At 43.0% G+C, this 25,092-nt stretch overlaps 1 protein-coding gene across 12 annotated transcripts in view; it reads right to left on the bottom strand.

Moving 5' to 3' along the window:
• PLCB4 (phospholipase C beta 4) overlaps window positions 1-25,092 on the bottom strand; it is a 485,151-nt gene that overhangs the window by 336,549 nt on the left and 123,510 nt on the right. Inside the window, exon 1 of one of the 12 annotated variants that reach the window (XM_070800684.1) lies at window positions 13,078-13,202. The exons of the other annotated variants lie outside the window; for them this stretch is intronic. The gene's annotated coding sequence lies outside the window, so the exon portion shown is untranslated. Of the gene's footprint in view, window positions 1-13,077; window positions 13,203-25,092 lie in introns of those variants that run through there. 12 annotated transcript variants of the gene reach the window in all.

Here is a 25,092-nt window from a genome sequence, read left to right as displayed (position 1 = left end):
TAGACACATTCCAGAGAGGGGAAAGAGAAAAAACATTATATCCAACAAAAAATTAAATTATATGGTAAGTTGAACGGTGAAAGGGCTATGGTAAAGGGAAAACGGAGCAAACAGGGTAGGTCTTAAGAAAGGCCGCAAAGAGTTGGACATGACTGAGCAATGAACAAACACACATAAGAAAGGAAGGTTGATTTTTTTTTTCAGATTCCACGTATAAGCAATATCATGTGACATATTTCTTTCTCTGGCTTATTTTCAGTTAGTATGATAATCTCTAGGTCCATCCATGTTGCTGAAAATGGCATTATTTTGTTCTTTTTTTAAGGCTGAGTAGCATTCCAGTGTGTGTGTGTGTGTGTGTGTGTGTGTGTATATGTGTGTGTGTGCGCGTGTGTGTGTGCATGTGTGCGTGTGGTGTGTGTGCATGTGTGTGTGTGCACGTGCGCCACCCCTTTACTCATCTGTCAATGGACATTTAGGTTGTTTCCACATCTTGGCTATTGTAAATAGTGCTGCAATGAGAATTTATTTTTCTTGAGATGTCTGTAAGCAGTCATCGAGACAAAACCTACTGCCACGATAAAGTTAACAGTCTCCTCACCCCTTAACAGGAGGTTTATATAGTTAAGCAAGGACCTGAAGGTGGTCAGGGGATTGGCCAGGTAAGTGGTCAGGGAAGGGGGAGCATTTCTGAGGGAGGCACACTGCCCAAGCTGAGACCAACCAGGGAGAGCACAGCGGTGGTCACAGCACCGCCGGAGGCCCACGTGGCTGACCAGGAGAGGGGCGACCGGGTGACCGGGGTCGGCTCGGCCGCCAGGGAGGCCACCGTGAGGACCCGGGCCCGCATCCACGTTCAGGAGGACTCCTGCAGGACCCCGGGTAGGGAGGGCTGAGACTGAGGCGCCACAGGTCCCCCTGGCTGCTGAACAGAGAAGAGACTATGCTGGGGGGAGCCTGGAAGAAAAGGACCAGTGATCCAGGGTAGACTGTGGCTCAGGGTGGCAGCCCCGGGGGCCAGGGAAAGAAGGCGAGGGCGTTTTGAAGGCAGATCAGGTGGGATTTACCAACATACCACTTGTGGGTGTGAGTAAGAACAAGACAAACTACCATGGCCTTGCGACATTTCAATACAAACAGCCCCAAAATGTCTAGGACCTGGTGGTCCAGTGGTTAAGAATCCACCTGACAATGCAAGGGACACGGGTTCAATTCCTGGCCCAGGAAGATTCCACATGCCACAGGGCAACTAAGCCTGTGACCTGCAACTGCTGAGCCCCTGTGCCGAAAACTCATGCTCTGTAACCAGATAAGCCACCGCGATGAGGAGCCCGCACCCCACAGCCGGAGAGCAGCCCCACTCACCACAGCCAGACAGAGGCCTCACACAGCAGCGAAGAGCTGGGGTAGCCAAAAAATAACACATAACTAAAACTTTAAGAAATATCTAGAAAAGGTTATTATTCAGTCAAATACTTGGTTTCAACTTACCACCTGCAATTTGATGGGGATTGGAGAAGGCAATGGCAACCCACTCCAGTACTTTTGCCTGGAAAATCCCATGGACGGAGGAGCCTGGTAGGCTGCAGTCGAGTCGGACACGACTGAGCAACTTCACTTTCACTTTTCACTTTCATGCATTGGAGAAGGAAATGGCAACCCACTCCAGTGTTCTTGCCTGGAGAATCCCAGGGACGGGGAAGCCTGGTGGGCTGCCGTCTATGGGGTCGCACAGAATCGGACACGACTGAAGCGACTTAGCAGCAGCCATTCCAGGAAGTCTGGTCACAAAGAAGCAAGTTTCACTGATGTGTGATTCATTTCCAGCAGCAGGGCAAGCATTACAGAAATGAACACACGTGACTGACTGTCAAGATCCCACTTTTGCTAATAAAAGTAGGTCTAGAGGTATGTATAATATGTACACAATACATAAAAATATCTTATACCCCATCAATCAGTCCACAGTGGCAATGGTTTCTTTCTTTAAAAGTCAACTAATTATATAAAAACATTGTATCCTAATTATAAAAAACAGGAGGATTGTTTTGTTTGGGGGTTTTGATTTGTAGGGGTTTTTTTTTTGTTTGTTTGAGTTTTTGTTTTTTTGAAGGAGGATGTTTGGATCAGAACTCTCAAACAGTTTCTTTAGATACTAATTTAAATTTCAAAACACAACCTAAAATCCATGGTCAAAGTGATGCTATTGATCTGAATCATTTTTAGGACTAAATATACTATGGATGGTTTCCCAAAGATAGCACACTCGATGACTCACGACATGGTATCCACCCTGCTGGGAGTGTTTCACCTAGAACTTAAAAGCAAGAGCTTTCTAAGGTGAAGAAACTAAGAACTCACACACACAACACCTTAAGCTCGTTCTGAGCCAAATAAAGCAACCTCCTCAAATGAAACAGGAAAAAAATAAGCTGAAATAAAGCCAAGAAAGAAGATAAAGTGGGCTGATCCCTCTCCCATTTTCCCTCACTGCCACAATATGGAGTTATCATCTTAGATGAAGGATTTCCTTCAAATATTGCTGGGAGTTTAAGAGTCACTGCATGGACAGGATGCCTTCTACCTTCAATTTCATTCCTTCTTGAAAGTTTCCATATTCTACTACATTCCAGTCACTTGAGTTGTTTTTTGTTTTTTTTTTTTTAATTTTGCCTCTTTAAATAAAACTCAGGAAAACAGAATCAGAACTTGCAAAAATGAGAGAGCAGGGAGGGCAGTTCCTGTTGAAGCAGCTTCCTCAGTTTATTAAAATATTTGTTAGAGAGTCAAATTATACAGGGGCTTCACTACGGCTCTGTAGTAAAGAATCTGCATACAGTGTAGGAAATTCGGGTTCAATCCCTGGGTCAGGAAGATCCCCTAGAGAAGGAAGTGGCAACCCACTCCAGTATCCTTGCCTGGAGAAACCCATGGACAGAGGAGCCTGGTGGGCTACAGTCCATGGGGTCACAAAGGGTCAGACACGACTTAGTGACTAAACAACAACAATAGCTTCATAGATAAATCCACTAGATTTTAGGGGAAAAGACCAAGGGTATAAATATATTAGAATGAACCATATGAAATTATTAATATTTATCATTTTGACTAACAAAAACATAATTTCATGTGGTTCAGCCTAAGACTGACTAGTAATACATCAGACTGTCCAATTTTAAGTTGTTTTTCAATAACACACATAACCAAGGAAGTGAGAGCTCATATTCCCTAACTCAGTCTCCATACAACTTTAAACATCCATATATAATATTTCCAAAAACTTCAAGAAACACTTAAAACATCACCCATCACCCTCTAATTGCAATGACAAACCACAGAGCTTACACAGCACATGGAACTCTGCTCAATGTTGTGCCTCGAAAGGAAGTCAATTTGGGGGAGAATGGATACATGGATATGTCTGGCTGATTCACTCTGCTCTTCACCTGAAATTATCACAACACTGTTTGTTAATCAGCTATACTCCAATACAAAATAAAAAGCTTAAAAAAAAAAAAAAAGGTAAATTAGACCATTCTTATCTAAACGCAGATCAGCATTCTTATCTAAATATACATCGCCAGCTTGCTGGTCCCTTTGAGACTGCTCCAAAGCTTAATATTAAAAATACAGAAGATCTCTCTTCTCTCTTACCTGTGGTCACAAACAAGAATTACCAGCTCCTCTGAGATATCGTAGGCCCTGCTACCTGCTATGCCTGGTTTTGGAATCGCCACTTCTATCTTACCCTGGAAAAGCCCCACCAGCCTATTCATTCTTTTATCCTCCACAGCACTAACTGTAGAAGGGAGAGAAACGTGCCCAAGGGCTCAGCGATCCAGTCTGGAGTCACCCTAGTATACTGGGGGCACCACCTGGGCAGGGCACAAACAGCACTACATTCCTATGGGAGGGGGGAGCCCTAGCTCCCCTGGGCTGTGCAAGGCACCTGGATCAGACAGTAGAGAAAACTCAGCAGACCACTTGTGTATGGATAACATCTTTAACATCTTCCAGGGTTATGAGAGGACCTGAACCACGTTCTCACCAGAGAACCTGAACCACGTTATCATAGACTCTTGCTGGTGTTACAAAGACACCTCAGGTCATGAAGTTTTCACGTAGTGAAAGCTTCAGGTTCCATTGAAAATATTCATCCTTGTAAACAGGATTTTCAGAGAACTCTCCACCATGACCCGTCCATCTTGGGTGGCCCTACATGGAATGGCTCATAGTTTCATTGAGTTAGAGAAGGCTGTGATCCACGTGATCAGTGTGGTTATTTTTCTGTGATTGTGGTATTCATTCTGTCTGCCCTCTGATGGAGAAGGATAAGAGGCTTGTGGAAGCTTCCTGATGGGAAGGAGGAAAACAATAGAATGGAAAAGACTAGAGATCTCTTCAAGAAAATCAGAGATACCAAGGGAACATTTCATGTAAAGATGGGCAGAGTAAAGGACAGAAATGGTATGGACCTAACAGAAGCAGAAGATATTAAGAAGAGACGGCAAGAATACACAGAAGAACTGTACAAAAAATGACCCAGATCACCACGATGGTGTGATCACTCACCTGGAGCCAGACATCTTGGAGTGCAGAGTCAAGTGGGCCTTAGGAAGCATCACTATGAACAAAGTTAGTGAAGCAGATGGAATTCCAGTTGAGCTATTTCAAATCCTAAAGGATGATGCTGTGAAAGTGCTGCACTCAATATGCCAGCAAATATGGAAAACAGCAGTGGCCACAGGACTGGAAAAAGGTCAGTTTTCATTCCAATCCCAAAAAAAAGCAATGCCAAAGAATATTCAAACTACCACATGCTAGCAAAGAAATGCTCAAAATTCTCCATGGGAGGTTTCAACAGTACTGCACCAAGAACTTCCAGATGTTCAAGCTGGATTTAGAAAAGGCAGGGGAACCAGAGATCAAATTGTCAACATCCACTGGATCATCGAAAAAGCAAAAGGATTCCAGAAAAACATCTACTTCTGCCTCATTGGCCACATTAAAGCCTTTGACTGTGTGGATCACAACAAACTGTGGAAAATTCTTTAAAGAGACAGGAATACCAAACCACCTGACCTGCCTCCTGAGAAATCTGTAAGCAGATCAAGAAGCAACTGTTAGAACTGGACATGGAACAAGGGGAAAATCAGGAAAGGAGTACGTCAAGGCTGTATATTGTCACCCTGTTATTTAACTTATATGCAGAGTATATCAAGCAAAATGCTAGGCTGGATGAAGCACATGCTGGAATCAAGACTGCCAGAAGAAATATCAATAACCTCAGATACGCAGATGATACCTCCCTAATGGCAGAAAGTAAAGAGGAACTAAAGAGCCTCTTGATGAAGGTAAAAGAGGAGAGTGAAAAAGCTGGCTTAAAACTCAGCATTCAAAAAACGAAGATCATGGCATCTGGTCCCATCACTTCCTCACAAATAGATGGGGAAACACTGGAAATAGTGACAGACTTTATTTTCTTGGGCTCCAAAATCACTGCAGATGGTGACTGCAGCCATGAAATTAAAAGACACTTGCTCCTTGGAAGAAAAGCTATGACAAACCTAGACAACATATTAAAAAGCAGAGTCATTACTTTGCCAACAAAGGTCTGTGTAGTCAAAGCTATAGTTTTTCCAGTAGTCATGTATGGATGAGAGAGCTGGACCATAAAGAAGAGTGAGCACTGTAGAATTGATGCTTTTGAACTGTGGTGTTAGAGAAGACTCTTAAGAGTCCCTTGGACTGCAAGGAGATCCAACCAGTCCATCCTAAAGGATATCAGTCTTGAGTGTTCATTGGAAGGACTGATGCTGAAGCTCCAATACATTGGCCACCTGATGCAAAGAGCTGATTCATTAGAAAAGACCCTGATTCTGGGAAAGATTGAAGGCAGGAGGAGAAGGGGATGACAGAGGATGAGATGGTTGGATGGCATCACCGACTCGGACATGAGTTTGAGCAAAGCTCTGGGAGTTGGTGATGGACAGGGAGGCCTGGTGTGCTGCAGTTCATGGGGTCACAAAGAGTCAGATACAACTGAGCAACTGAACAACAACACAGAATTTTAAATGTGCAACTAAACAATGGCTGTTTTTGACTTTTCCCTCATGGGTCCCGAGACTGTGCCTCAGAGGACAGACAGAACTCCAGAGGACTGGCTGAGCAGTACGCAGCATGGCTGTTGGGCCGTACCCCGCAAGCCTTCAAGCCTGCTAAGTGCCCAGCCGAAGGACTGAACAAAGAGCTCAGAGACATCAGTGGTTTATGGATGGGGGAGCTTACATGTCGAAGCAAAAACAGTCAGAGAGATACCCAACCGGGGATGGCAGACGGCAGGCAAGACCTGGCAGGAGTCTTCAGGACCAGGGTAAGAGGGAGGTTCCCCGTTATAGGAAGAACTGAAGCTAGGTTGGCTCATCGATACCAGGGAGACCAGCGGAGGGGCCCACCCCACTTCTCTTTTGATAAAGGGGAGTAAGAGATTCCAACCTAAAGATTAGAACAATCACTAGCTGGGGCCTGGGGCAACAGCAGGCCTTTACTCATTAGGCTCTAAGACTAACAAGGAAGGCCCCTCCGATGAGCAGGATGTTGGTGAAGCAAGGACTGGCTGAGTGGGAATGGACAGGGAGCAGAGAACAGCCACCCTGAGTGGCATGACCATATAACAGGCACCACCAGCCGGGGAGGGTAGGGCTTTCAGTGCCAGGTGAGCAACTGGTGCCAGACTGAAAACTGAAAACCCTATGTTCCAGAGCTCCACTGTCCCAGGCAGCTGGGACGGTTACTCACCATGCAATGAGAGCTCATTTCCCCAGCCGTGACAGGCGAAACCCATGCCTCTTACTCTCGAGCTCTCCAGAAGTTTCCTGACCCTGCTTCTTACAGCCAAGCCTTCACAGCCCAGAATGCACTCAGTAAATCCCAGACGCACCTCCTCTGAGAACCACAGGTTTGGAGACACAGTCTTGGGGCAGGCCTACGATGACTGAGCACATTCGCAACAACCTTCAGTTTTAGACAAAAAAGGAAGAACAAGCCTCCCTCAGGTACCTTGGCTGGGTCTGGCAGATTGTTCCCAGCCCTGGCAACTGTGAGGAGCTCCTCTAACTGTGCGAGTCCCAGATTCTGGTGACTCATCCCACAAGGATGTGAAGGATGCCTTCACCCGCCGCCACTCACGGGAAGCGGATGAAACGTGAGCCGACAGCCAGCTCCAAGTACTGAGCCCAAAGCTGAGCGACTTTTACAGACAAAGAAGAATCAGCTCTTCAACAAGTCACTCTTCGGTGCTGTAAAACTACCTCAGTTAACAGTCACTTCATTCACACAGGCCAGACTGTGGGTGAACACTGCGACAGAAGAATGAAAAGAGATGACCTCCCCAACCCCGACACTCAGGACTGTTCTTAAATCGATTCCTTACTCTGCCCTTCCTTTCCTCAAAATCATTTCAGAGAGTGAGTCCAAGATCTGAAAGTAATTCCCAAGTCACACTATCTCACTAATATTGATTGTCACCTTTCTGTAACCAAAAACAAAACAAAAACAAAAAACAACCTGATGGATGTGTACCCTTTTGGGATTATATGTTAGAGTTATTCTAGGAAACTCTAGAGAACAGTTACTATTTGTCGCATTTTGTCGTCCTAGTGAGACTGTTATGGACTAAATGTCTATGTTCCCCAAAACGTATATGTTGACACCCTAATCCCCAAGCTGATGGTATTCGGGGGAGAGACCTTTGGGAGGTGAATAGAGTTTGATTAGGTCATGAGGGTGGAGCCCTTGTGATGGGATTAGTGTCCTTATAAAGACACAAGATCTCTCTGCAAGCCACTGGGGAAGGCCATGTAAGGATGCAGGCAGAAGGCAATCTAGGAAGACGATCCTCATAAGACACCGAATCTATTTCTCAGCCTCTAGAATGGTGAGAAATAAATGCATATTGTTTAAGCTATCCAGTCAATGATATTTTGTTAGAGCAACCCCAAATGACTAAAACATATACCCAGAGGGGTAGGAAAAAACCTATAATCAAATAGTCCTCAAGAAAACACATTTGATTGACATTATCAAGACTTACTCTGAGATACACATTGAATGGTGACTGATGTGGCAAAAGAAAATGACTGCCACTCTGAGTCTGCTGTGGCAGATGGCCCAGGACACAGGCAGTCTGTTCACAGAACCTAAGTGGGTTAGTGCCTGGCTCCCTTGGAAAGACTTATACCATGAACACAATGTGAGCAACAGTGTATGGGGCCAAAGACATTTGATGGACCCTGATGAAGGACAACTATTAGGACACCTCTGACAGTGACATCTTGATCAGCTGTTCAAAGTTTGGTCAAGGTCATAACTTCTAAAGAACCTGACCCAGCAAAACAATCAAGCATAGCATATGGGCCCTGAAGCTTAACTGCATCATTCACACTAGACTTCTCACCTCCACAAGTCTCACCGTAGCATTTGGCAAGCCCATGTCTGGATAACAAGTTCAAGAACATTTGTTCAATTATGGCTCAAGAGCTTACAGAATATTGTTAGAGCAAAGCTTCCCAGGGTCTGAGAGCAACGACTGAGCCAGATGGAATCACATGACAAACTCCCTCTAAATGAGTTAATTCTTAGATCTATAGCCATTTCTGCAGAATTTACATCTGGAGTACCTGAATGTGTGAGAATGGGTATAAACGTGACCTTCACCTCTGGAAAGAGGTAACAACACTAAAGTGATCTAAATATAGTGTGTTCATGGCACCACTGACTGCAGTCCACAACTCAGGTTAGCAGGAGTGCCCATCTTTGTGTTAAAGATATCAGTTATATTAGAAGTTATGCTTTTTCCCCCACTGGGAAAGAAATTTTCAGTTGGAGCACTACTCATGCTAAACCAAGAGTAGGCAAAAGGCAGCCCAAAAGGACTGACTCTATACCATCACTACTCAGCAGATCCCCCAGCTTGCAAAATTCAAACAATAGCACCAAGTTACAAAAATTCTCCATCAAGTGGCTGATTCTACTTGTGAGATTTATATGACTAAAAATTAGTATTAGTGCTCATGAGAAGAATACTTTCAACAACTCAGATTATTTTCTGTAAAAATCCACAGTGACACCAAGACACAGGTTTTATGATGACGAAAGTTTGGCCCACAATATCATTAGGACAACACACGCTTCTGTTCGGAACCTCCAATTTCACTTACACCTTGACGCAAAATGAGGAACTTCAGCCCAGAAATTCCAGGGAATATGCCGATTTATGTCAGTGTTCAGGAATGTTTCTACACAAAGCACCGAGAATGCAGTCTGCACTCAGGTTTTATACTAAAGACTCGATTCCTATGTTTCACCCACAATTCCTGCATAGGCTTTCCCACTTCTTTCCTCATCCTCACCAGAGAAGAGACTGTGTTGGGTAGTGATGCATTTTATCTTGTTTCATCTATGTGCATCAAGTAACTTCAGAAGTTTCAAGCCGAAGGGAACCTGAGCTCATCTATTCCGATGCTTAACTTGGAGGAAGAGGACACTAATGGGCAGAGAACTAAAAACAAAGAAGCTTCAAATAAAATGCTCCTTCATAACCAGTTTCTTTCCTTTGTTCCAGCAAGCATGTCCTCAAAGAGAAAAAATGCCCCTGACCTGGCCTGCCAACTCCTGGTACATCTAATTCAATATCAAGAGAAAAGAAATCCTCATTTCCTCCCTCAGTGAAAAACCCAGACAAATCTGCTGTATTAGTTTTCTACTGCTCCCATAACAAAACCCACAAACCCAGTAGCTTAAAAGAACACAAATTCATTATCTTCAAGTTCTGTGGGTCAGAAGCACAACACAGGTCTCACCAGCTCCAATCAAGGGCTGTGCTCCTTTTCAGAGTCTGGGGGCAAAGCTGTCTGCTTCCTTCCCAGCTTGTAGGGCCCGCTACATGCCTCGGTCACGGCTCCCTTCCTCCGTCTTTAGAGCCAGTGATGGGAGTCTCAAGTCCTCTCATACTTGGGATTTCTTATACCCCTCCTTCTAACATTCAGGCACGCGTGTACCTTCTCTCTCTCCCTCCCTCTCTCTGACAATAATTAAGATTCTCCATTTTTAAGAACTCATATGATTACCTTGCACCCACTCAGACTAATCGGGATAATCTAGCCACTTCATAGTCCCTTCTCTTAATCACATCTGCCACTTCCTTTTGGCCATGGAGAGCAATATTTACAAGTTCAGGGAATTAGCACATGGACATCTTCAGGTAGCCACTGTTCTGCCTAAAGAATGGTCCTACGGAACATTTGGTGAGCAGGTCCTAAATCTGGGAGATGCCCCTGGATTCGTCCCTTCTGTTTACCCTCCGTGTCCTGAGAATAACTAGATGCCATGACTCCAGATTCTACCTGTGTCAGTACTGCTCCCTGCTTCTTACATACTCAGCTACTCCCAAAGCTGACGTGTCCCCGGAATTCTTCACCTCTTCTCCGCCTGGAGCCAGCCTCAACTGTTTTCCGTTCTTCACACTGTCCTTCTGAGCCTACATGCTTCAGGAAGAGTGTCTCCAGCCCGAGGTCTGGGTGAAGGGACTAGATGTGTCTCAGCAAGTCATGGTGACCCCGTGCCCTCTGCCAGTCACTTTCAGCATGAGGGGAACACAGTGTGCTCAATGGATTCACTGAATTAACCAACACAGGAGTCACCCGGGATTTCTTGTTAGGTCACCTAAGTCAATTGGAGTCTATGCTAAAAACTCACTTAATTTTTCTGATGCTAAAAAATCACTTGATTACTTGATGCTAATAACATCCTGAATGGTACACTGCTCATTAAAATACCTGTAAATTTTTTTTAACATTTTTTATTGTGGTAAAAGTCACATAATATAAAACAAACTATTTTAACCGTATTTAACTGCACTGCTCAGTGGCACCAAGTATAATCATATGGTTGTGCAACTCTAACCTCATCCATCTCCTGAATTTTTCACCTTCCTAAATGGAAACTCTGCCCCCATTAAACACTAACGCCCCATCCCCACCCCACCCCAACCCCAGCATCTACCAATGCACTTTCTGACTCTATGAATTTGACTATTAAGTACCTTCTATAAATGGAATCAAACAGAATAAAATGACTGTAAAATTTTGTTCACGGTTCTACTTGCTCCTGGCCTCCCATGACCTCTGGGCTCCATGCTTCATCCTATATATCAGAATACTTTTCCAGAGCCACCAATCTTATTGGCTGTTCAAAATGCTCTAGTGATAGCCCATCAGCCATACCTAGTTCTTCAAAATCAGTGCTCATATCCCTCTGAAGAATCTAGAAAAACCATGTAACCAAAAGTCAGTTTTAAGTTGATATCTTAATTTTTGTCATCATCATCATATATTAAAAAATGTGTTAAAGATATAGATTTCTGATATGTTATAAATGTAGATCAATGCATGATATTGGATGCTTGGGGCTAGTGCACTGGGACGACCCAGAGGGATGGTATGGGGAGGGAGGAGGGAGGAGGGTTCAGGATGGGGAACACATGTATACCTGTGGCAGATTCATTTTGATATTTGGCAAAACTAATACAATTATGTAAAGTTTAAAAATAAAATAAAATTAAAAAAAAATAAAGTAAAACAACTCATATTGCTCAAAGAAATCCACAAGAATCTAAATAGCATAGTGATTTGGTGCATGTCCATCGTTTAAAAATAAATAAGCTCTTCTTTATCAGGTATGTTTCATCATGCCCTTATATTTGCATTCCATTCCTCCTGCAAAAGTTTATCTCAGTGAATATATTTTGATGATTCAAAGTGCTTTATTAACTTACCTACCATATATATCCCTACATACACCAAAAATAGGCATGAATTTTAGAATTGTAGGTATTAATCTACTTTGAATTTAGCCCCTGAGGGTGAAATAATTTCTTCTGAGTTATACAAAAACATTTACCTGTAAATAACTGAAAAAAAAATCCAACAAATACAATAAAATTTTGATCAGTAGTCATTATATATAAAAAATAAATTTTTATTTAAAATGTATTTTTTTTTCTAATTTTATTTTATTTTTAAACTTTACATAATTGTATTAGTTTTGCCAAATATCAAAATGAATCCGCCACAGGTATACATGTGTTCCCCATCCCGAACCCTCCTCCCTCCTCCCTCCCCATACCATCCCTCTGGGCCGTCCAGTGCACCAGCCCCAAGCATCCAGCATCATGCATCGAACCTGGACTGGCAACTCGTTTCCTACATGATATTTTACATGTTTCAATGCCATTCTCCCAAATCTTCCCACCCTCTCCCTCTCCCACAGAGTCCATAAGACTGTTCTATACATCAGTGTCTCTTTTGCTATCTCGTATACAGAGTTATTGTTACCATCTTTCTAAATTCCATATATATGCGTTAGTATACTGTATTTATGTTTTTCCTTCTGGCTTACTTCACTCTGTATAATAGGCTCCAGTTTCATCCACCTCATTAGAACTGATTCAAATGTATTCTTTTTAATGGCTGAGTAATACTCCATTGTGTATATGTACCACTGCTTTCTTATCCATTCATCTGCTGATGGACATCTAGGTTGCTTCCATGTCCTGGCTATTATAAACAGTGCTGCGATGAACATTGGGGTACACGTGTCTCTTTCCCTTCTGGTTTCCTCAGTGTGTATGCCTAGCAGTGGGATTGCTGGATCATAAGGCAGTTCTATTTCCAGTTTTTTAAGGAATCTCCACACTGTTCTCCATAGTGGCTGTACTAGGTTGCATTCCCACCAACAGTGTAAGAGGGTATTTCTTAATAAGACAGACAGACAGAGCTTTTAAAATTTAACCAAGGCATCTATAAATTAATAAATATTCCTTAATGCTAAAGTAATAACAGGTTCGCATGAATTTTACTACAATTTTTCATATTTCTGTATATAACTGCAGATAAATCCTTTTGGCCTAAATGAGTGTGTGACAGTTTTGTGGTAGGCACATCCCTCCAATCATGGAAGTCCTTTTGTGTTTTAGGCCATCAAAGACAGTGATCCATTATCAATATTATTTTTAATTACCTATCAACTGATGATCCACATATGCCTTCAATTTCATTACAAGCAAAGGGTCCTTTTGTTTAAGCCTTAGTACATTTCTGCATCACAGGAAGATGTACAGGACAAGATTCTGGAATGCCTGCTTTCTGTAAAAAGGGAGAAAGGAAAGCAGACACATTTCCAGGCAGATCAACTTTAGGAACGAGTGGAAATAAATGTTGAAAAACTGGACAACCACTCCCTTGAGAGTCTGTGAGCCCTTTTACATCCCCCATTAGAGGGTCTTCATTGATGCCCAAAGGTATGTTTAAAGGCATTTTGAAAATGCTGACCAGTGGGATAAAATCAAAATGACTTCCTTGGTGGCTTCCAAGACTCTGCACTTCCATACAGGGGGTCCAGTTTCAACCCCTGGTCAGGAAACTGGATCCCACACACTGCAACTAAAATCTGGTGCATTCAAATAATTTTTCTTTAAATGACTTCACCTAAAACACAGTGCCTGACATGATTTGATGCGGGTTTGTGTCTCATTTCCCACTTGTGTCCCTCTAGACATGCGTTGTGCTCAGTCACTCAGTCATGTCTGACTCTTCATGACATCATGGACGGTAGCCCACCAGGCTCCTCTGGCCATGGAATTTTTTGGACAAGAATACGGGAGTAGGTTGCCAGTTTCTTCCCCAAGGGATCAACCCAATCGAGGGATCAAACTCGCATCTCTTGTCTCCTACAAGAGCAGGCAGATTCTTCACCACTGCACCGCCAGGGAAGCCCCATTTTTTCCCTCCCCCACTCATTCCTACACCAGCCTGAGCAGAATCACGTATCCAGGTTGTAAGTTCGCTCTCAAGAGGAACATGTGTCAAAAAGACTTCCTTCCTTTACTCCACTTTGACCCTCAGCCTGCTGCTATTTTAGACACGAGGGATGAGTCACTGAAATTTATACCAGCATCTTGCCCCTGGCTCAGTCTAGTCGCAGGGACTCTGCTTGCTGTATGACATAAATTAACAGTAGCAGTTTAAACAGTCCCCATACCTTCAGGATAGAATTCTGTATAGTAAACCACCCAACCATATATTCCCACATTCTAGAAACACCATTCAACGATTCTAGCATTTCATACACATATATATATATATTCAACTATATATACACACACACACACAAATATATAATTTCGTCATAGAGACATCAGTTTCAGCGTTATAGGTGAGGTTCCTTTCATTCCTCTGCACTTCTGTCCCTGCCCTTGCTGAAGCTTTCCCAGATGTTCCCTTCCCTGTCCCAGGTACAGAACTAGTCACTCTACTCCCTGAGAACATGCCGATTTTACTTCCATTGGGTATTTCTCACACTCCGCTTGGTGCCATGACGGTGCTGTGAGCAAGTCTGGTCTCCACGGCAGGACACTCACAGCGCTCCGTCCTCATGCGGTCCCTTGGTCCTGACCACCCCTCCCTGAAAATCTCTCTTCTCTCAAGGCCAGTCCATTCTTCTCACTCCAAACATGACCACTCTTCCTCAGTTTCCTGCACGTGCTCCCCAACTCTGCCCACTGCTTTTCTCAGAGCTCCTTGCACTCTTCATAATGCATAGCAGAGGTCTCAGAGGCTAGACCAAAGTGACCTAACACCAAAATCATATGACAGGTACCTTTTCCCACGCTGGAAGGGGGGAAAAGGTACTAACAATGTCCTCATGTTAGGGTTTTGAACTTTTATTTTTCTAAAAGTTTGCCTTTAACTGTGACTAATGACGAGCAGTGACAAAAGTAAACAAATATTACAGGAAACACAGAAAATCAATCACATATTAGTAATTTAAGAGTTTCGTGTATAGGCTCATGGGTTAGAATTTTATATTATGTATAAAATAACATCTAGTATTTTATCAGCAAAGTTGGTGCTGTGCTTCTTCGTGAAATTAATATAATGAAACATACCCACACATGTCTATGTATACACTTGTAAATTATACATATTAGAAATCAATATAAAATTAAGTTACTTTCTCTCTGGCATCACAACATGTGAAAACAGCCCAGTGAATGCTCAGGCACTGCTGGTGTGAATGCCAAACGGCCCGATCATTCTGAAAACCAGTTTGGCAATTTCTCACGCAACTAAGTACGCACATGACCCAGCCATCCCAGCCTTGGACACTTACTCAAGAAGAATAAAATCATGTCCACACAAAGACTTGTACACAAAAGCAGCTTTTTAACAGCCCCAAACTGGAAAGATATACATGTTCATCAATAGGTGAATAAACTGTGATACATCACACAAATGAATAAAACTGAGAAATTTAAACACTATACAACATAACAACCTGGAAGAATCTCAAAAACATTAAGCTAAAAGGAAACAGTTAGACAAAAGAATGCATGATTCCTTTTCTAGGAAATCCTAGAAAAGGCAGAAAGAATCTAGAGAGATAGAAAGCAGACCAGTGGTTGCCTAGGGCTAAGGGGTTTGAATGGAGAAGGCAATGGCACCCCACTCTAGTACTCTTGCCTGGAAAATCCCATGGATGGAGGAGCCTGGTGGGCTGCAGTCCATGGGGTCGCGAAGAGTCGGACACGACTGAGCGGCTTCACTTTCACTTTTCACTTTCATGCATTGGAGAAGGAAATGGCACCCCACTCCAGTGTTCTTGCCTGGAGAATCCCAGGGACAGGGGAGCCTGATGGGCTGACGTCTATGGAGTTGCATAGAGTCGGACACGACTGAAGCGACTTAGCAGCAGCAGCAGCAAGGGGTTTGAAAGGGTGGAGAGTGAAGAAAGGTCCAAACAAACCTTTTTGGGTAACAGAAAAGTTCCACATCGTGACAATGGCAGTGGTGACACCAGCGGGCACACTGATCAACACTCACTGAAATGAGTGATGGACACCGATAATGGATACATGCTATTGCACATGAATTATAATTCAATAAAGCTGATGTTTTTCAATTGGCCCAATGGACTTTCCACCAAATTTGGAGACTGTTAGGAACGATCTGACTTGCCATGAAGGCAGGTTTGTGTGGTAGATATGAAATTTACTTTGAATGACTCTGTAGTGGGAAGAGGGGAAGGGGTGGAATTTTTGTATTTCACATGGAGTAAGCCGGTCACTAACACTTATTGAAACTGCCATCATTTTATAGATGGGCAGTGGGCCTATCTGAGATGGGAACAAGTTGGTGAGTTCCAGGAATGAGAATTGTGTTTAGTTTGGTACAACTTGAGCTTTAAGCCCAGTGGGTAGACTCTGTAACTAGGAACTACTTCTTCCTGGTGCCAAACCCCAGATTACCATTTCTGAGTTGAAATAAGGTGACTTTGGACAACTTACTGGAACTGAAAATGTTCAAAGAATAGTTTATTGGAAGTGACACCTCTGGAGACTGGGGCTAGTTGAATTCAGAAACTGAGAGAGTTAGGCCTAGAAGAGCAAAGCCTCTCCCCAGCCCCGTGTGTGACAATCAAATACACCAATGGTTCTTAACCTTGACTGAATGAGAATCTTCTGGACAGCTTGTTAGAGCATAGGTTTCTGGACCCCACCTTCAGAGCTGCTGATTCAGGAGGCCAGGTGTGGCATCTCTGGCAAGTTCCCAGGTGACGTGGATGCTACTGATCTGGGGACCACCCTTGGAGAACCAGCTGTATACCCTGGTTTTATGGATCCTTACATATTCAACAGTTCTCAAACAGCCTTACCCATGAATTAAGTAGAAAGAAGTCCAATTTATTTTACTAGCTACACAATTTACACTAACAATAGTAAGAAAGATCAGAAGAAAAAACTCCATAGTTATTGGAATAGAGGGACAGCTTGTTCCTGCTTCAGGTACCTTCCTGTGTGGATGAGTTTTTCTCAGCTTTTAGGTTACTAAGTAGCTTCTGTATTTCGGACATTAATTTTGCCACTCTCTTATCAGTAAAAGTGGATATTATACTATGTTCTTGGTAATAAATGACACTGTCACAAGTTCAAAATGTACATCATTTTCTATTGTCAGATGAAAAAGACAGAGATAAGAGAATTGTGAGGGTAGGACTATAGGGTGAAGAGGAGTTACATGAAAAGGTTTAGAAATGGGGAAGAAAGATACAAATCACAGCAGACTCAAAAATTCCCCAGGGGAAAGAAGCAGTGTGTGAGAGATTAATAATCACGGGGCCAAAGAGGGAAGAAATGGCTTGATGAACTGGAAGTTTACTCTAGAGATAAGAAGAAAATAACAATGGGAAAAGGACTTGAAATATAAAATAATGCTGGGTAAAATAAAAACAAAACAAAAACAGAAAAAAAGCCAAGAGAAAAGGAAGACCTGTTTGTTTTTAAGTTATTAAATATGACATTTAAAAAACAAGATATACCAATAGACAGTGATTTCTGAAGAGAGGAAGGGAAAGGCCAGTTTTTAAAATATTGCCACCTTATTCGCTGGATAAATGTCCAGTTCCAGGTTACTAGAAATCAACTGTGGTTCCTCAGTACTTTAGAGGTCCCAGCTTGAAGCGGTGGGATATGTCCCTGGGGGGCGTGGTGGACAGGACAGTGTCCTCCCCCCGGAAGACGTGCACTCCTCATCCCTGCAGCCTGTGACCATGCTACCTCACATGGCCAGAGGGACACTGCAGATGTGAATAAATTAAAGATCTTAAGTTGGAGAGATGGGTGGGCCCCTGTAAGACAAGGTTCTTATAAAACAGAAGACAGGAGGCCGTGGTATCAAAGGAGGAGACATGCCAAGAGAACTAAAAACCAGAGTGATGTAGCCATAAGCCTCAGCACATGGGTGACCTCCAGGAATAGGACAAGACAATGAACAGACTCTCTCCTACAGTCTTCAGAAAAGCACAGCCTTGCACACCTATTTTAAACTCCCGATCTCCAGAGCTATGAGATGATAAACCTGCAGTGTTTTCAGCCACGAAGTCTGTGGCAATTTGTTGCAGCAGCAAGAGGAAACTAATCCAGGGATCCTGGGCATGCTGGGCAGAACTGGAGAGCGCTGGCCTCCTCTAACGCAGAGAACACAAGTCTGGGTTTTGCAAGATCTTCCAGATTGTTAGGAGATGCAGAAAATCTGTGTGCATCAAGTTCAGTTCAGTTCAGTTCACTCAGTCATGTCCGACTCTTTGCGACCCCATGAACTGCAGCACGTCAGGCCTCCCTATCCATCACCAACTCCCGGAGTTCACTCAGACTCACGTCCATCGAGTCGGTGATGCCATCCAGTTAGCGACTAGTAATACTGTGCAGGACACGGTACGACCACAGCACTGACTGTGGCTCCTTCTTTCCTTTATTGAACACGTCATCCATGTGATGCAGTTAGACTAAAAGCAGAATAGAAAAACAGAACAGGCTTTTCTGGCTCAATGCTCCCTCCACTCCAGACTACCGACCATATCCAAGCTTGCAGAGACAAAGAGCTCAGCTCACAAAGCTCTTACGTTGCTGGCCAGAAGGCACTGAAGGCAGCATGAGGTCCATTTTCTGCCCCCGAATCACCCAGAAGCTGAACCTCACAGTGTTAGATTTTTCCTACATTCTAGACAACCACTGGGGCCAACACGCTTTATAGAATCATTCTGGAAGATGAAATTATTTTAGGAAAACTTTTTGTTCTCTGTGGATGAAAGGAATTACTGAAGTGTTAAATGTTAAGACTAACACTGAAACATGGCCAGATACATAAGAACACCTTTAAGAAGTGAAAGGGAAAGAAACATCAAAGTTCAAATTAATCTTGCCTAAAAGTAATTCTTCTGTAAATTCTACTCTTTGGGGTGAGTTGCTAGAAGAGGGGGGAATGAAGTTAGTCATGTTTACAGATGGAGAAGGCAATGGCACTCCACTCCAGGACTCTTGCCTAGAAAACCCCATAGGTGGAGGACCCTGGTAGGCTGTAGTCCATGGGGCTGCGCTGAGGCGGACCCGACTGAGCGGCTTCACTTTCACTTTTCACTTTCACGCATTGGAGAAGGAAATGGCAACCCACTCCAATGTTCTTGCCTGGAGAATCCCAGGGACGGCAGAGCCTGGTGGGCGGCCGTCTACGGGGTCGCTCAGAGTCGGACACTACTCAAGCAACTTAGCAGCAGCAGCATGTACAGAGACAAGTGGCCTCTTCATACTCAGGCAACCAGCCAACAATATTTACTGATTGAAGGCTCTTCAAAACACTAAGCAAGAAAAAACTAGGATCTGCAAAAGTATAAGATAGGGTTCTAACACATAAGAATTCTCACGAAGGAATTCTGTGAGATCCCTGGGAAGATGAGGCCAATATGGGAAATAATCAGAGTACAATAAGTCCCCTACATATGAACAAGTTCTGTTCCAAGGCCAACAAAGTCAGCCTAGGCACCCAACAATCAGCTATATGGTACTGTACTGTAACACATTTACAATACTTTTCACACAAATAAAACATAAAAGACAGATACAAAAAATGAAGAAAATAGTTTTGATCTTACAATACAGTACTGTACCTTGAAAAGCATAGTACAAGTTGGCACATGAGGGCTGGCATGGAGTCAACAGGCAAGCTACTGCCTGGAGGAGGGCGAGGAGGTAGAGACAGCAAAGCTGGAGGCCGGGCAGCAACAGAAGACAGAGGGTGAGCAGCGATCTCACTCACACCCGATACGGATGAAACCGCCTGCATCTCTGCAAGCTCTCAGCCTGAAGGTTTGTATGCAGGGGACTTACTAAAAATAACGGTCTTTCTCTGCACTGAAGCTGATAAGTCAATGCAATATGGACCCATCACATGTAAGGGAGACATGGGTGGAGATCTGACTTTTGCAGGCAGGAAAGCTTCAGCATGGTTGGCTTTTATGCTAACCCTTCAAGGACAGACAGGATGTAGGGAAAGGGTAAGCTATACTGCTCGACAGAAACTGGCTTGATGACTTCTCTCCTGTGCTAGAATCTTGCATTTTTAATTGAAGCCGAAAATACAATAAAACCTGAATAAATGGTGGTCCTTTATTATAAGATGAAGTTGTACAACAAATGCAAATGCTGTGTAAGATACAGAAGAAGATCATTGTTATTTCTTTCTATTCTACTGGGCCTTGATATTGTAAGAGGAAGAAGCAGTGACCATTTCCCACGATACTCTGTTACATGATTGTACCAGAAAATGCAGGCATATGTCTCCAATGCCCCCAATCACATAAGATAAAATACTGAATTAAGTAGAAGTCTGATACTGTTGTAACCAAGTAGAAAGTTACTGAGATTTACAACCTGAATTCATGTTTTGCTTAAAACATGGTTTTCCAAGTTATTTTATCAGAACTGACCTCAGCACATGTTTGGAAATATTACTCTGTCCTTTCATCTCAGAGAAAAGCAACTTTAAATAGCTTGGAAATGCAGGTATAGATGTTTTTTTGGCCTATAGGTAGTTAACTATTAGCTCTAATAAGATAGAGCCAGTGTTTGGTTAGAATTTTGAAGAGACAATTGTTGAAATATTTGATCAATTTGGTTCTAAGGATCACACACTGTGGTTTTAAACACTGCTGGGTTATTATTTTCCTGCATTCCTTTATGAGAGAGAAAACAAACTTTCTATCAAATGATGTAATTTTAAAAATCACTATACATTTCCATGTAGTATTCTAGAGAAAGACTGTAAAAGAAGCTTCTGAGCACCTACCATATTACTTCTCTAACCCTGAGATATCACTCTGGATTTTTCTTATTGACAATAGCAGAACAAGCCATGGTTTATAATTCAGGATTTCCTGGAAAAGCAAAATCCATCTGTATGTAACAGGTGGAGGAGCTGGGTGGGTTTTCAGAAGATGAGTCTCGTGTTCTATTAAAGCGTGTAAAATGACTGGCGAACGTGAGCAAATCAAAAATAGGAGTTTTCTGACACTTCCAAAGAATTCACATTGAGCATTTTACAGCCCCCAATAACATTACATACTTGCTTTCTTTTTTAAACTACTTTTATTTGTTTGTGTATTTGGCCGTGCTGGGCCTCGGTGTGCGCAGGCTCTTCTCTCCCCGTGGAGAGTGCGAGCTCCTCTCCAGCTGCGGAGCTCAGCTTCTCACCGAGGCGGCTGCTCCCGTTGCAGACCTCGGGCTCTGGAGCATGGGCTCAGCGCATGTGGCGCTTGGGCTTAACTGCGCCGGGGCATGTGGGGTATTCCCGGAGCAGGGAGGGACTGAGCCTGTGTCTCCTGAGTCTCCTCCATTGGCAGGCAGATTGTTTACCACTGAGCCACCAGGGAAGCCCAAAGTTGACCATACTCTTTCCGCTCTGCTACTTTCTTGCTGGGTATTTAAAAACTGCTTCTTTGTGACCAAAGACATTGCTGGACATTTTTACTTTTGGGCTACAGGTCTTTCTGAGAGCCTGGAGTTTCAAGCTAGCTGCTGTCTGATTAGTGGAGGTTTTACACAGCTGTGTATACTTGTCAGGACAGATGTGAATCAGGTACCTGAGACCAAAGCTGACACAAACCCCTGCATGCAGATATGGACTGTCTCAGGAACTATGTCACAGAACAGACTTTTATTCCTGAAGAAGCAGTGTGAGAAGCAGTGCACATTTCAGGCTCAGTCACGGGGTGAATTTTGTTGTTGCTATGTGCCGTGCTTAGTTGCTGTCTGTAGTGTCAGACTATTTGCTTAGTTGCTAAGTCGTGCCCAGCTCTTTTTGACCCTATGGACTGTAGCCCTCCAGGCTCTTCTGTCCATAGGATTTCCTAGGCAAGAATACTGGAGTGGGTTGCTATTTCCTTCGCCAGGCAATCTTCCCAACCCAGGAATCAAATCCGCATCTCCCGCATAACAAGTGGATTCTTTACCACGGAGCCACCAAGGAAGCCCTGTGGAGTGAATACATCCTCGAATAAAATCTTTACAGGAAACAGCTGGCCTGAAAACGGTGTTTTTGTGTTTTTTTTTTTCCCTCTATATCCAGAGAAACCAGGTGCATCAGTCCCAAGAACCTCTTAGAATACAGTTACTTCCAGGTGCCTGCGTCTCACCAGACACAAGAATCAACCAACTCATTGGCAAGTAATTTGTGCCAAAGAAAATCTGTGCCAGATATTCTAAGTTACTGTTTTTAAACTTTGATTTTTCAGGAATAAGAACACCATGAGTTGCTCCAAATGAAACACAGAGTGAAGTAAGTCCGAAAGAGAAAAACAAATATTGCATATTAAAGCACATGGGTGGAATCTACAAAAAATGTACAGCTGGACTATGTGCAGGACAAGAAGAGAGATGAAAACGCAGAGGACGGACATGTGCACACAGAAGGGGGCTGAACTGGGGGACTGGCATCGACATACAAACACCATCCTGTGTAAATGAGATAGACGGCTAGTGCAAACCTGCCGTACATACAGCACAGAGTTCAGCTCGTGCTCTGTGCTGAGCTGGATGGGGGAGATGGGAGGGGTCCCAGCAGGGCATCTGTACATATACAACGGCTTCACTTCATTGCACAGAAAAAAAGCAACGCAATGTGGTAAGCAACTACATCCCAATTAAAAAATATTAACTTATTAGAAAGTGGTGTACAATATGTAATGCTAAGTATGAAAATAACCTGCATCAAAATTTAGTTTCAAGAAATAAATTAACCACAAACCATCTATTCGTAATCAATGAGTTCTCATTTGAGAAGATTCACAAAAGAATATACGAGACGACAAAGGACATGAGGAAACTTTCTCGGTGATGGTAATGTTTCAGATCTTGCCAAGGATCTACACTAGCACATCCATTTGTCCAAGCTCAACTCACATACAATTAGGTATGTGTATATTTCATGGTATGCAAATTTCATATGAAACACTATTGACAAACACTGAACTCTAGTTAATAATAAGAATGCCGAAATGTGCAAACTGATGCCTGAGGTTTATTTTGAAATGCATCATAAATAAGATAGTAAGAGATGGACAAAGGGATAGGTAGATACAGACAGATGTGATGAAGTAAAATGCTAACGGTATAATCTAGGCAGTGAAAATGCAACTGTTCTCTGTAAAACTTTCAAGTGTGAGATTCTCATTAAAAAGGGTTGGAGAAGAAAATATAATTGGGAATAAAATTACTGAAGCACTTAGAGCATCACAGCACTGCCCTGCTGCCCACTTCTTTCCCTTCAAGAGTTTACAGGATATCTAGGACCCTGATAGAATGCTGATGTTGAAAACTCAAAGCACAAGTCTAACAAGCTGAGACAAGCAAGGCTTCTTTTTTTTTTTTTTTTTAAATCAACTGCCCAAGACTGGTTGATTACATTGGGAAAATGTGTGTTATATGAAGGAAAGACGTAGCTCCCCACAGATGATTTCTATATTTAAATTCACACGGAGCTGTAGTGGGGCACCTGCAAGCCAGGCTGGAGAGAGGATGCTGTTAGAAGACGCAGGAGCAAGATGCAAATCAAACCCAACACACGTGAAAAAAGGCTCCTAATGGGCAGATGGAGAGAGTGGATGAGAGATTTGTCCTGAGAGGCCACAGGCAGGGCTGCCAACAGAAAGAGTCCTGCAAAAGGATCGCTGGGGAGGCTTGTGAGAAGTTACAAAGCCTCACATTTCCTCCCCAGAAACCATCACCTATCACATTACCTGTGAAGGGCCGCTGTCTACAGCTAGTCGGTTCACCTTGATCACATTCTCTGCCATTTACTTCACAAACTCATTGCTTAGCACAAACTAGAAAACATTCATTAAGTTAAAAATAACACTCTGGGAGGTGTTTGGCAGAGTAGTCCCAGAACCTGCAACATCAGCAGCCCTGGGGCTTGTTAGAAATGCAGGATCCCAGGCCGCAGCCTACACCTGCTGTGTTAGAATTTGCTGTTTAACCAAACCACAGATGATCTAGTGTGATCTTACGACGAGTCTGTAGCTGAGCCTTGGGGACCAAAGCCTTCCCAAGTAGCAGCTTTAACCTCAGAGAAGACAGCTACAGGAAACCAGGTGAACAACGGGAAGGCTTGACCTCCTATCTCCTGGAAGCACATTTCCTTGACAGTCACTTCCTCCCTACAATGCTATGACCTTGCCCCCACCTAAGAACGGAAGCTCCCTGGACCCCTGCCACCTTGGGAAGTCCACCACGGTAAACACGTTGCAACCTGCTGTGAACACTTTGGAAAGTTTCATATTCTCCAGCGGATCTAGAAATATCCCACGCATCTCTGGAGAGGGGATCACTTTGCATGTATTGATAACTGCTCTTTTCTCTTCAACGGGTACAATCAGAGGAATTCTCCGGCTATTGCCCCCCATTCAGTTGTAAGACATCTGGGAAAGTTATTTATTGATCTTAAAAACAGCCATAGAATGTTGTTTATTTATTCACATTATCATGTGTACATTTGTCTAGGATAAGTGTATTTTAAAGACCATGTTTTGTTTATTTCAGTCATTGTAACAGAAACTGTTTTATGCTCAAATTCCGTGGCTAGCCATGGTTGATACAAAACTAAAGGTTTAACATTTTCTCTTATAATAGCATTTCTTGAAAGACACTAAGCTGACGAAACAAAGTACACAAAGATTTTTCTAAAGCCACCTTAAGTCAACTACTCTGTACTCACTGAAGTTTCATACTTCAGCATCACTTGTCTATAAATATGTGTAACTTTGTGAAAAATGGTTTTTAAAATATGGTTACCAAACACAAAAAAACAACTTTTAAGTTACTGATTTCCACTTTTATTTCAGGAATTTTACATATTGTCCAATCAACTTTCCAAAACAATAAGTGCATTTCCAAGACAGTAAGTAAAAAGTATATTTTCATTCTCTCTTCCTATTTAGGAAGAGACTTTTAAAAATAATCATCTTGCCTGTCTTAAGACAGTTTTTTAAAAAGCGGCAGTCAAGGACTTCCCTGGCGTCCAGCGGTTATGATGCTGCCCTTTCTCTGCAGGGGGCCCAGGTTTGATCTCGGGTCAGGGAACTAAGATCCCATATGCCACAGTGACACCAAAAAAGAAAAGTTGATGTTGCATCAAAGCCAAAAATAAA

This window comes from Bos indicus, chromosome 13 (assembly GCF_029378745.1).
Source record: "Bos indicus isolate NIAB-ARS_2022 breed Sahiwal x Tharparkar chromosome 13, NIAB-ARS_B.indTharparkar_mat_pri_1.0, whole genome shotgun sequence".
NCBI classification, from domain to species: domain Eukaryota; kingdom Metazoa; phylum Chordata; class Mammalia; order Artiodactyla; family Bovidae; genus Bos; species Bos indicus.
Note: the sequence above shows the minus strand (reverse complement) of the source record. Positions and strands in the feature narration are given on the sequence as shown.